Raw genomic sequence first — 13964 nt, forward strand, 5'->3', positions numbered from 1 at the left:
AGGAAAAACACCTCCCTTGTGGTTGATCAAACAAAAGGAATCGCAGGGTCAAAAGAGGATTGTCACTCAGAGAAAATTGTCACCTTCAACTGCAGTCCCTCCCGTTTCTCCTTAGTGCTGAGTGGTTGTGTTTGCTCAGGCTGCGTAGTGAATTTGGTGACCGTGGGATGAACGGAGCACACCTACAATTTGGCTTTGCTCTTTCTTGTTCTGCTCGGGGAAGTTGACGTGCCGGAGCGTGTCCCTGCTTCTGAATGGCACACGAGAAACAGGCGCCGCCTGGGCAGCGTGCAACACTTAGAGTGTCCGAAGAGGGACAGGGTAGCCGCATCTTTAAACCAAGGAGAAGAATTTAGGCCCAAGGACTTAGGCGAGGCAATGGAAGACAGATGGCGTCTGGTTTTCTAGTGTAGTGCCATGACACTAGTATGAGAAAATACTACCAAAATTATTGACAGCAAAGACCCAATGCATGTGTGAGTGATGCCTCTAAAACACATTCTTCAGAAATCAATATGGCCATCATGACTTTTTAGAAACTGAGATCTTTCTTCTTGACTTTTTCTTTTTGGGGGGAAAGGGAAGGGATGTTAAGGATGATCAGACATGGGTATTTGATTTTGGCTTTGCAAAACATAAATGGGCCACATTGGCTTTTTTCCCTCATCAAAAACGTTCCTTTGATTGGATTAGTGCTGCCTTTCTGTGATCCTTTGTTGATACATAGTAATGTTTGCTGTTCTACAGCTCCCAGACTTGATATTTAAGCCTGGTGGTCAAGTTCTGCTCATTGCTTGCACGCTGTCATGGACATTATTAATTATTTAAGTAGCATCCCCTGATTTAGGAGGGAGATACTCATGCTCTAGCCTTTTTGTGTGTGTGATGAAAATGAAGCTGTTCTGTTCGGAGCCCTGCCCAGTTGTCTAACCAATCCAGTGGGCTCGTGTTCGTTGGTCCAGACCCGTGGAGGGCCTGACAACTAATGATGTACTATAGATTTTTCCTACTTACAGAAATCTAAGCCTGTAAATAGCATCCAGTGTGCGAAGACACGTTTACAGCTAGTCAACAGAATAGGCTTATGAGCATTTATTTAGAGCCATCTGAGCGTTTGAACAAATAACATATTAGCCTTGGGTGTTTGTTCTAAAACTTGCCATTCATGTCAGCAAAAAATCATTAAAAATATATGACATTTGTGCCTCTGTGATTTCAGTTAGCACATGTTTATGAACATATGTACTTCCTTGGTATGTTTAAAACCTAAGTACAATATAAATATTGATTTTTGAAGGAAGTAGTAGCATACTGAAAGGACCAAAACCTAGGAAGTATCATTTTGGTAATTACTTAGTCTGAAAAAAATGAATGTATTCTATACTTGTATTTTTCAGAGGCTCTAGCGTCTCATCTAGATATAGATTTATGACCATGTGGGAACTAAGAGCCTGGAGAAATTTGAGGATGCTTTCATAGATAAGATGACAGATGTGTTTGAATTCATTTGGATATTCAGTGATCTAGGTGTCTTCTCTTTGGAAATGCTTTTGTCCTTATGTTAGTAAAAGTGTATCATATAAAGAGGAGAGTCCTGCAATGATTATGGAGAATAATTATTTCTTCCAATAACAGTAAACTTAGGGGAACATTTTTAGTCGTGTTAGATTTTAGTACACATGCACTTATAAAAGGAATTGGCATACACTTTGATGCACTTAGCTTTTCTAAGCATACAAGAAAGAAATAAAAACACACAAAAATCCCATTGTGTGGAATTCATGCAAATAAGATCTTCCGAATGATCTGAAATAGCTTCGTGTCAGTAATCTGGCGCTTTCGGAGACTCTGCGTTGGGAAGCATTTACAGAATATTGAAGCAAAGAGAAAATTAGACTAGCATTTCCTGAACCCCGTTTTAAGATAAGAGATAAGTCTTCTTACCAAATGTAAAGGTCTCTAACTGAAGCATGCCATGGCACGGGCCTCTTTTACATCATTTTAATGGGATCTTAAGAAGCCTCTCAGTCCTCCAAACTTGGATTAAAAGTTTGGTCTGTGAGCTATATAGCATGTTAAAGCATTTAATATAATGCATTCCACAGTTTTAATGGAATTACAATGTAGTAATTCCTCTTTTTCTGTTCCAACGCACAATGATGGAGCTCTTGGTCCTTTTCTCTGGTTACACCTATAAAAATATACAAACCAGGAAAAATTGACCTTTCCTTGCCCTTCCATTTCAGCATAGTCCCCTTCATGTTAGCTGGAGCTGATGTTGCAAACCATTGTTTTGCTATTCTGAGTCTAAATACTGGCTGAAGGGAATTTATTTGTATAACGTGTATTTCAATGGATCATCCCATTGTAATTTTTTAAATAGTCTGATAAAGCTTCCAGTTAAAACCCAGCCTTCCTATGTAACCCTTCTCATCTGTAGGTGAAGACATGAAATTTAACTCTTGGGTTTTATAGATTTTAAGGTTCTATATTTTAGAGAGTCTTGGACTTCATTTATTTGGAATTAGGAGAGTTGAAAGTAGATAGTGTCCTAAATTTCTTTTCCCCCTTCAGAAATTCTAAAATTTGCTTCTTCTTTGAAAATAGTAGCAGGTACAGCACAGATTCCAGTGTGATGGCACACACGTAGACATCACACTGTATGTGTATACAAGTAGGCATATATGAATATATCCATGCATATATCTATTTTTCAAATTAATTTTAATGTTAGAATTTTGCTGAATGCAAATTATATAGAGGCAAATCCATGTCAACAGTATTTCCATTAGCGATATTTCATTCTGCAGACAAGAGATGGCAGTGAGTATAGCAACAATAAGTATATTCTCGTCACCCAAATTATTCTTATCTGTTCCTTGAATGTTTGGTAGAATTCACTTCTGGTCTTCGTATATCCTCTGTGGGAAGATTTTAACTAGTGATTCAGATTAGTTACTGGTTATAAAATACTCGGGTTTCCTATTTCTTCTAAGTCATTCTTTGCCATTTATATTTTCCTAGGAATTTTCCCATTTAATCTCTTTTCAATGTTTTACCTAATGAATTATTTGTCATTTGCTCTTACTGTCCTTTTCATTTTGTTGCATCTCTTCTTTGGACTCCTTTTCATTCCTAATATGTTTTATGTGCCTTCCCCCTTTTTCTTTATCAATGTTGTCAGAGGTTTCTTATTTTATTATTTATTTTTAATTGACCACGACAAAAATCAGAGTTTTCACTGAGTTGGTCCTCTTTATTGAAACTTAATTGTATGTCTACTTTAATCTTTTTTTGCATTTAGCTATCTTTGGGTTAATTCTGTTGTCTTTTTTCTAACTTTTTAAGATGGATGCTTGGCTCATTTATTTTGAAAACTTTTCCTTTCTGCTAAATTTTAAGGCTATAGACTTCACTGTCTTAACCACTTCCTCCAAGTTTTAGATGTGGTTTTTCGGTTATCATCAGTTGTAGGTATTTTCAAATTTCCATCGTTTCTCCTTGACCCATGAATTATTTATAACTTTTTAAAACCAGACATATGTACGTTTTAATAAAAAGTGTCTTTTTATTATTGACCTAGGTTAAATGCCTTATTAATATTCCACATGGACTTGAGACAAATTCCTATTCTTATGTATGGACTTAGTTTTGCACATTAACCATTAGAATAAACTTAAGGTTCAAATATTCTGTAAGCGCACTTGTTTTTGTTTTTTTTCTTTTAAGTTGGCTTGATCAATCAATTACTAGGAGAGGTACATTTAAAGCTCCCACTATGAGAGTGAAATTCTTGCTTTATCTTTTGAAGCTATGCTATTAAATACGTATAAGTTCAGAATTTTATATCCCTCTGGTGTATTAACCCTTTTATCAGTATTCCTTATTGCAATGATTAATAAGTAGGGATACTTATTATCTCTAAGGATGTTTTTTCCATAAAGTCTATTTTACAATAGATGTTATTTTGCAATACAGATATTACAATAACTATTATGGTTTTGGGGTGAGGAGAAGCAGTGTTTGTATTCCCCCAGTATATGCTTCTATGCTTTTCGTTTTGATCTTTTCTGTGACTCTTTATTTTAGATGTGTTTCCTGTTACTATCAAACAGATGGGTATGAAATAGTTTTTATGTATTCTGACAAGCTTTGCTTTATCTGGACTGTATGATCCCTTTACATTGACTGGGAACATGGATGTATTTGGATGCTTTTCAGCCATCTTTTTTGTTTGTTTGTTTAAGTTGTCCAGCCTTTTAAAAAAAAGACTTTTCTTCTCTCCTATCTTCTTCTGGATTAAGATACAATTTTTTCCTTGGCTACCCTGGAAGTGTTTATGGGTCAATTTAACTGCGAAGGCTAAAGTTAATTAATAAACGTCTCCTTCTCCCCACCCAACCAATTTTATACATTCTGGTATTTTACATTGATCCCCTCTTTCAAGCACTCAGTTATTGCTTAGTAATCCCCGGTGTCTTTCTAACTCTATTTGGTGTTGTAGATGTGCTAAACGAAAAGTGTTCCTGCACGGAAAGTTCATGGTCTTGGACTTCATCAATTAATCACTGGCAGAGAGAGTAGGAAGGATGGGGATATCTTGAAAACGTCCTCATCATCTGTGAGTCTTGGAAGCACATTTCACGAGGCAGCATCAGTGTCCTTTCAAACCAATGCCAATAATGCTTTGCATTTCAGAAGATACATGACCTTTCACCTTTGTCTTCATACACTTATCTGTTTGTATTTTTAAAGCCCCATTCTTTAAAAATGTTTCTCTACTGGGCAGTTACTTGTGAAAATTTTTTCAGCAAATATGGCATATTTTTTGAAACTTACAAAGTGCAGGGCATTGCATTCTGTGTTGTAAACATTAGGGCGTTCTCCTACCATAGGCAAGGATGCTGTCAGTATTATAGAATTGGTCTCAGAACTTCCCTTCATTGTAGATTTTGGGAGCGCCTGTGTTTGACTCCAGCACCACACCTCTGCCATTCTTCTGTGCTGAACAAGATTGAGCATCCTTTTCTTAGATGGCATCTTCTATTGATCTCGTGTCTCCAGCATCTTGATCAATATTCCTACTGAGAGTTGTGTTGTTTCCTTCTCGTGACCTCGTAGCCATCCCACCTTTCCTGTGCCATTGCAGGAGCCTCCTCCTGGGTGTCTCTCTCCTGCTAGCCCCACCACCACCAATCCACCCTAGACGCTGTCACCGAATTCACTTTCCTAAATCATATTTATCTCTTGTCGTTACCTGCTCCACAAGTAATGACACTTGTCTGCAGGATCAAAGCTCAACTTAGCTCCATGATCACCTCTCCTGTGTCCAGGGTGCCTTCAGATATAATCTGCAGCCTTTCCTGGGCCTGTGTCCGCATTTTGATTCATAGTGTTCCCTTGAACCAATTAAGCTCCTCCCTTAAACCTAACCGGGCTTCAAAAGCCCCGTTCACATGGGAAGTCCCAGTGGCGATCCCAATAAAAATCACTGTTCCTTCCATAGACTTCTTTGCTTTTCAAAGTGGTTCTCAACCAGGGTATCACCCCCCCGACCCCCACCCCAGGGGACGTTTGGCAATGTCTGGAGACATTTTTGGTTGGCACAGGCCAGGGATGCGGCTAAGTGTCCTGCCATGAAGAAGCCAGCCCCACAATAGAGAAAGATCTGACCCCAAATGTCTGCAGCTCCGAGGTAGAGAGACCCCGGGCCGTAAGAAGAATCTAGTGTTTACCACTTACCGCTTACCTGGTATGTGCTTGGCTGTCTAAGTTAAATGCTTGTTATCTTTCCCATGAAGGTTTTTTTTTTAATTAAAGAAATAGTGGGTTTACAGAACAAGCATGCATAAAATACCTGACTCCCGTATACCACCCTTTTAGTTACGTCTTGTATTGGTGTGGTACATTTGTTATAATTGATGAAAACACATTTTTATAATTGTACTGATAACTATAGTCCATGGTTTAACTTCAGATTCACTATTTGTACTGTGCACTTCTGTGGATTTTTTAAAAAATTTTATTCTAGTACCTACTGTCATGTATCCAACCTAACATTTCCCCTCGTAGCCACATTCAGATACGTGTTTCAGTGCTGCTCATTACGTACATGATGCCGCACTACCAGCACCGCCACCCATTACCCAAACATTTCCATCGTTCCAAATAGGAACCTGTACGTTTTAAGCCTTAATCTTCGCTGACACTGCTTTATCAGTGACATGGGACTGACCACAAGATAACTGGTTCTCAATAAGTACTTGTCATGTTTCATTGATCAACTATTAGTGCTCCACGAAAATGTGGAATTAAATTCACAATAATATTGCAGGTATTTGTTCTGATATACAATGAGATCATTTCTAAGTAAGAACTGAGCCAGCTATGATGATGTATTTTATCCATCTGGAAATGAACCATTATTTTAGTCTATATTCCCTTTTTGATGGTTTAAATTTAATGGTGGGAAGTTTGATAAACTTCAGTATGAATATTTCTAGAACGGTTCACACCACTTACTTGATAGCCCATGATACCTATTATTTCATTTGCTCTCACATCAACCATACCTAGCAGATAGGTTTTTTGTGAGATCACAAAAAAATGAAATTAATGCACACTTAATAAATAGCAGCAATATGAACAGAAATATTCATGGAAGTTACAGCCTAGTAGGGAATTCCAAGAGACAGATATTTGGCTCTGCTGAAAGCAGAGGGAGGACACGGTACTCAAACCAGGGCCACCGACCCAGACCTGCGCGAAGGAGATGAGACTTCTGGGAGAGGGCTGCTGCGCCCATCGTGGTGTAAAGTATTCGAAAATGATGTTGAATCTACTAGATGGCAGTAAAATCCCTGGTAGCAGTTGTTCTTGCTTATTTTTACTTTTTTTTTTTCTAACCATGTATGAAATCTTTTGTGTAACCTTACGTATTTTTTTCAAACTAGTTCACACTAGTTGCAGATAATCTAATACGTAGGTATATGACTTTTCACCAGGTGATGCCGTTGGGCTATATGAATACATAAGATCTATGTCTTCTAAAATATCTTGGTTATTTGGAGTGCCACTAGTTTCAGCTAACTGCTTCAAAAAGCAATTCTGCTTATGCTTATTTCCGGGGACTATTTCTTTAGTCTGCAATAGGTTAAAAAAAAAAGTCCCATGTGATGAAAATGAGATTTTCAGAGATTTGTAAAATGTATTAAAATTATAGTTTGATTTTGCTACTTGATACAAAAATATTTATGTTATGCCGAATTAAAGAAAATACCTCCAGCGATAGGTTCTTACCAATAAGTTCAGTGCTTCCTGCTCTCCCCCCCCACCTTACTATTTCATCTGAAGTGCCACCTCACCCTTCACCTGCAAGGAGGAATGTATTATTGACTGTTGATTTATTATTAGTGGAATAAGTTTTGGTAATCTCGGAGAGTTCTGGAAAATGCACAGGCAAGTGCACGAGGCCCTCCTTCGTCCTAGGCTGTGTGGACAAATGGAATTCTGGGGCAGCTCGCTGAACCTTCCTGTGCCGCATTGTACTCGTCTGTAAACCAGGCTCCTAGTGTACTTACTTGCGCAAACACTTGGGAGGGGAAAGTAAAGTAGTTCATGTAACTACTTCACCCCGTGGCTGCCACAGAACAAGCCTGTAACATCTGGCAGCCCTCTGTGCAGCGCCCAGGCCCCCAGGACAGAGTGTTGACGGGCACAGACCCAGGAGGGAGACGGACTGCAAATGATCTGTTAACCACCGTTTGTGTCATTTGTGTGTGAGATGCAGGGACAAGGGTCCATGCTGTTCCTTTCATGTGCTTTGTAGGTTTGTTTGTTTGTGTGTTTGTTACCCTAAAGTGCCTGGCAGAGAGCAGAGGCACAACAACTGCTGAATACTTGCTGATGGCCATGTGCGGAATCGATGGTTAGATGAGTGTTTCGGGATTCAGGAGAGGAAGAGTGAGCTCTGATTTTGAGTAGACAAGAAACCTTGCTTCAGGGAGGTCGTACTTGAGCTGCCTTGACAGATCGGTAGATTATGCATCAGAGGAGAAGAGCGAGGCGTTTCGTGGAAGTGGGGCCAGCAGAGACCTGTTGGCAGGCAGAGGCGGGACAGCCTGGGACGCAGACAGCGCTGGCCAGTGCGCCGGGAGCCGCAGAGGTGCTGTTAAAAACGTCACCTTGGGGGAAGGTCAGAAGGGGTGTGAATGCCAGGCTAAAGATGGGGGCGTTTTTGCCCCTCTCTGTGGAATGCCACTGAAGTGCATTTCCTTTTGAGAAAGGGAACGATGTAAAGTACATTTTCTGAAGGAACATTCCAGTGCGGCTCTCAGGAAGAGGAGTGTGACTGTCCCCAGGAGAACAGAATGGGGAGAGGCGTTCACGTTACTTTATATTTTGGGGTGTCCTTTAGAATTGGCCAAGTGAAGCAGCAGCAGAGGTCAAACCCCACCAGCCTGTCAACAGAAACACGTAAAATTATGCGATTCAGACCATCCCCCTGGAGGCTGAGGAGCTCTCCGTTGCAGGCAGAAATGCAACCCTTTTCCTGCTTTCTAGTGTGTTGTTTGCAGGCAGCAAGGCATGCTGGGAGGGACTTGTGATTCTTCCAGCGTTCGGCTTCACCCTAAGGAGGGTGCCACTCAGCCCTGGGAATGACTACCACAAACCTAATGAAACTTGGAGCTCGTATTTTTTAGTCCTTCTATGCAGATGAGGAAATTGAGGCTGAGAGAGGGAGGAGAGGCTGACCAGTTCCCTCACTGTCCTGGTCTGGGTCTCCTCTGCCGCATCCGGCAATGGCAGCTGGGCAGGGCCTCCCTTCACGTGGTCCGGTCATTTCTCAAGTGTCTTTGGCGGGTCGCAGGAAGAAATGCAGTGATTTTACGGTGGTTTCTAGCACACAGCTGGCCTGGCTGCAGCCTACCCTCCCGGGTGGCGGATGGCACCTTGTCGCATGTTTTGGAAATGACCGCCGCGGCCTGGCTTTGGAAGGATGCCGCTCAGACTGCCTTAAAGAGCCCCACGCAAGGCATTTTCTGCAGTCGAGCTGGCGTGCGCGAGTTGGTCCTGAAGGGCCAGACCTCAGGCCCGGAGCTGGGTCCGCACACGTGGACCCAGATGGCACTGCTGAGGAAAGGACAGGTCTGAGAGGCCCATGTGGCGACAGATGGACGGTGAATGCAGCTTAAAGGGGCCCACCCACCTCCCTCCCCTGGATCGTTTCATTCCCGAAATGCCTTAATATGAGATAAACAATGATTTGACTTTATTTAGGCAGGACTGGCTCTTTGTGCATGGTATTTGCCTTTAAGTCGACAGGTTTTGAATGAATACAGTTCATCTTGGCCACTTATAAAATTGAAGCGTCTCAGATGTGCTGAAATGACGTTAATAACATGTTTCCTAATTTTAGACCATGAGAGTCAAACTTCTCTATCATTTTTTTTTTTTTTACTGACAAGTCAATAATTTAGATATTCTTAAAAAGACTGGTACCTTTTTTTTTTGATACTGGATAGGTAAATAATACAGTGGATGTGATGGCCTGAAGCAGTGAAGGTGGCTGTTCTAGTTTGCTAGCTGTCAGAATGCAATATACCAGAATCAGAATGGCTTTTAAAAACAGGAATTTAATAAGTTGCTAGTTTATAGTTCTAAGGCCGAGAAAATGTCCCAGTTACAACAAGTCTATAGAAATGTCCAATCAAAGGCATCGAGGAAAAGATACCTTGGTTCAAGAAGGCCGATGAAGCTCAGGGTTTCTCTCTCAAGTGGAAGGACACATGGTGAACACAGTCAGGATTCCTCTCTCATCTGGAAGGGCACATGGTGAACACGGTGTCATCTGCTAGCTGCTTCTCCTGGCTTCCTGTTTCATGAAGCAACCAAGGAGGCATTTTCCTTCTTCATCTCTAAAGGTCGCCGACTTGTGGGCTCCCATGGCTATGTCGTTCTTCTCTGCTCTTTCTCAGTCGCACTCATTCTCCAAAATGTTCTCTCTTTTATAGGACTCCAGAAATATCTCAAGACCCACCCAAATGGGTAGAGACATGTCGTCATCTAATCCAGTTTAACAACCACTCTTGATTAAATCACATCCCAGGGAGATGATCTGATTACAGTTTCAGATATACAGTATTGAATAGGGATTATTCTGCCTTTACGAAATCGGATTTTGATTAAAACATGGCTTTTCTAGGGGACATACATCTTTTCAAACCAGCACAGTGGCTAAAGATTTGATGTATTGCCAGTATGGGACATAGGCATTCTAGAAAAATCTGAAACAACTGCATTTGCAAAATCCACTTAAAACTGACTCGCTTCATGGTCTGGACATTTGAGGTCTCTTCATATCCATGATGCTCTGTAAGCTGGCAGAGAAAACACATTTTTCATTTCTCACCAAAAAAGAAAAGGACCTAGCATGGTGATTGGCACATATCTTAGTATTACAGCAAAGCCTTTAGTGCAATCCAGTTGTGGATTTCCTTACAGTGTCATACATTTCTCGGTAGTTATAGAGTTGACTTGGATTTCTGGCTGACATGAGAGACTTGGAACAACCCTCAGGGGAATTATAATGGGATAAAATTTTATTTCTTCTTTCTAAACCAAGCTCAGTAGTAAAATGGACTTTTAAAAAGCAATGAATGGTGGACTGAAAGAAATGGCTTCAAACAGAAACATCATTTTGAATTCGAAGAGGACAAGCTGGTACTTTATGTTCCTGGTTTATCTGATCAAATCAGCAGACTAGGTTTTGTCAGCACCTATGAATGTTTCCTAGGAAAGAGGAGCTGGCATTCAGGTCATGCCATGGATGTCACCTTTAGGCACATCTAGACAAATGAGGCAAGCGTGGGTGGCATGCCAGTGGGCAGCATGGACCAGTCACAAGCTGGGGCTGCCAGCCTTCTTTTTGGTTGTAGGATTGCCTTTGGCGCATGAGCAAAGGACAAAAGAAGCCAGTCCTGGGCTATGTTAGCAGCTGCTCTCCTTGGGAACAGAAGGTAGGAGGGCTTTCAGTACTGAGAAAGTCTGGAGGAGGAAAGGCTCTGATTGGAAGGAACTGCAGGGAAGGTCTCCAGTCCCTCCGGTCCTAGTGGCCCTGGGGCGGTTTTTGCCTCTTCTAGTTGAAGGGAATGTAGAGACTAGTACTGTCATCTCTCCTACCTTCTCTCTTCTGTCTCCTTTGCTACTTATTGGTTTAGGGCGGTGGGGGTGGGGGGGGACAGGTGTCAGAAACAAGTCATGGTTTCTGTTCATATTCGGATAGACTAGGTTCTTATTACTGATGAAATATGGGAATCCCGAAGACCCTCTAGCCGGTTTGTGCTCTTATAAAGGTTCTTTTCTCTATCCATATTATCAACTCCTGCTTTTTAAGAAAAAAAAGAAAAGAAAACAACCCTTATTTACCCGAGAAGTGATTGTTGCATGGTTACTACGAGATCAGCCCAGGGAAGGGGATGGTAAACTCTGAGAATGCAGAGATGACTGACAAAGCTAACCATTCTCTCCTCCGTGGTCTAGAGGTGACCATGACATGAAATAAGAGTACATAAAGGGCTATGACAGGGAGGGCTGTGGAGCTCAATGCAGGAGATCATTTTTAGCATGAAAAACCATCCAGAATTGTGGACTTGGGTATTAGTATCTAGAAATTGCTTCATTCCAAAAGCTGAATTAAAAATACATTTCAATCACAAGGCACCTTTAGAGGACACACAGCGACATTCCCGCTCAGCAGGTAACAGCAAGGTAGGAGGCACCGATCCTGATAACATCCAGGTTGGATTCTTTCTCCTTAGAGGGCTCCTGTCCATGTGCTGGCCTGTTAGCTGCTCTCACGTGCTTTGCTCAGAGGTCTCTGCTTCCTTCCTGAGCAGGGGTGATAGGTCAGGTGACTCTCCAGGCTCAGATGCACTTTGTGTCATTTCCCCTCTGAGAAGACTCATCTCTAGGAAGCGATTATGAGAGGCAAACTGGAGGAGATGCTGTTGGGTGCTGGCAAGCTTTATCTGTTAGGGGAGTTCACTAACCTGAGGTTTAGGATGAAGGGCCTGGCCTGGTAGGAGGTGTTTCTTTCTCCCTTCTTGGACCCTTGACACTGCTGCTCAGAACTCGGTCGCTCTTTATTGGGACGCAGAACAGGAAGGCTTTCAGACTCCCTCTCAGTGTGGCTGGGTGCTTCCTGGAGATCTGGAAGACTCCTGAGAAGCTCCCCCATGGAGTCTGGAGAGAGAGAAACTCCTCTTTCCCCTTCTTACCCCCGGGTTGCTGAATTTCAGCAGTGGTGGGTGCCAGCAGAGAGAGGGGCTCGCCCCAGTATTATGTTCCAAGCCAATAGGCGAGGTGCTTCCAGCTTCTCCTTAATTCTAAAAGTCCGATGGAAAGCCTGTCAGGCAGGAACATCAAGCCCGAACCTCCCTCTCTTTAGGAAAAGTCTTGTAGACCAGGGTTAGGTGGGGAGTTTTCTTGCAAGTTGCTGCTCTGAGTTGTTTTGAGATGTGGTTCAAGGGTATTTGTCGATTCAACACCAAAAGCCCACTCTTACCAGGAATAATAACTAGCATTTATGAGTCTCATGATTGACAGTTTGCAAAACACTTTCAAGTATTATTTGATCCTTGGAACAACCGTGTATCTTCTGCAAAAATACAGGAATGACAATACCTGCTCATTATAGGGATCTTGAGAAGATTAAAGAAGATAATACCAGTCCAGGTGTCTAGCCAACATCTGGGGGGGCGGGGGCAGGGGAGACGCTCAGGAAATGGGAAGTTCCTAAACGATGTGGAAAACGAGGCCACGGGAAATGAAATAGTGTCCTATTGTAAGAGAATGAGCTGCCTGGGGACCCAGACTCTGGGACCCATCTTCTCTGTCCCTAACCACCACCTGCAGTTAAGGCGAAGAAAACCCTGGGGCCTCAGCAGGCGTCCCTTCCAGAAAGAGGCGAGGAGGAAAGAGAGCTTGAGTGATAGACAAACGAAGCGCTTTTAACTTTTGACACAGGGGCTCCCAGGACAGAGCAAAGAAGCTGCCATTCTAGTAGAAATAGAGTCAAGGAGTAAAAATAGCAAGTTGAAACACGGAAATCTAGGTGGAAAGATTCTCACCAATAGGAACGTTGAATTAATTCCTACTTCTTAGCTACCCTGTACGTACGTGTGAAATGAATGCATAGACCTCTCTTATCCCTCAATTCCTGGTACCACTTTAAATATGCTTATCTGTCTGCCCTGATTAAAAAATTTAAATTTGAGAGTGTTGGAATATGAGCTTGACGTTTCAAGTCCCTGACGAGACTTAAATGATTCTGTTCTCATTTATATTTAGTTATGCTTGGCAAAGCAGAGATGCAGATAAAAAAAAGGTCACCACTTGTTAGTCAATAACAGAGCTTTTTGGTCTGTCATCCATTCCACTTTGGTCTTTCTAGGATTGCTTATCACTCAGAATTGCAGGTCTAAATTAGTTTCTTCGACCAGTGCTCCTCAGACACAAATGTGCACGCAAACCACTTAGGGCTCTCCTTAGAGAACAGATGCCAGTCCATTAGGACTGGGGCAGGTTTGGAGTCTGATTTCAGCTTGCGCTCTGGCCTTGCATATTTGAATTGTGTGAACCTAGTATTAAGGGAAAAAAACCCCAACTTCATTTCTCTAAGCCTCATTTTCCTCATTGGTAAACCAGAAATACTAATACCACTGGCAAGCATCTTTGCCAGGAACCATGCAAAGGGAAAGGCTCAGGTTCATTGTTAGAAGCACACACATGTCGGTGTGGCCTCCCAAGCCCAGTCCATTTTGAGTTTTAGGAAGCACAGACCCTGCAGGCTTAAGCCCCATAATACTTGACCCATGGGAAACCCTGGACAAAGGTCCACAATTGTCATTCCTCGAAGGTGTCCCTCCTTCCACTTTTATGCCAATGTTTAAAAGTGTTTTTTT

The 13964-nt window shown here is 42.0% G+C and overlaps 1 protein-coding gene across 3 annotated transcripts in view; it reads left to right on the forward strand.

Annotated features, from left to right (window-relative positions):
- The window catches only part of MID1 (midline 1), a 349759-nt gene that overhangs the window by 231290 nt on the left and 104505 nt on the right, over nucleotides 1–13964 (forward strand). The gene's annotated exons all lie outside the window — the stretch shown is intronic.

The sequence above is a fragment of the Tamandua tetradactyla genome, chromosome X, assembly GCF_023851605.1.
Source record: "Tamandua tetradactyla isolate mTamTet1 chromosome X, mTamTet1.pri, whole genome shotgun sequence".
Classification (NCBI taxonomy): Eukaryota; Metazoa; Chordata; class Mammalia; order Pilosa; family Myrmecophagidae; genus Tamandua; species Tamandua tetradactyla.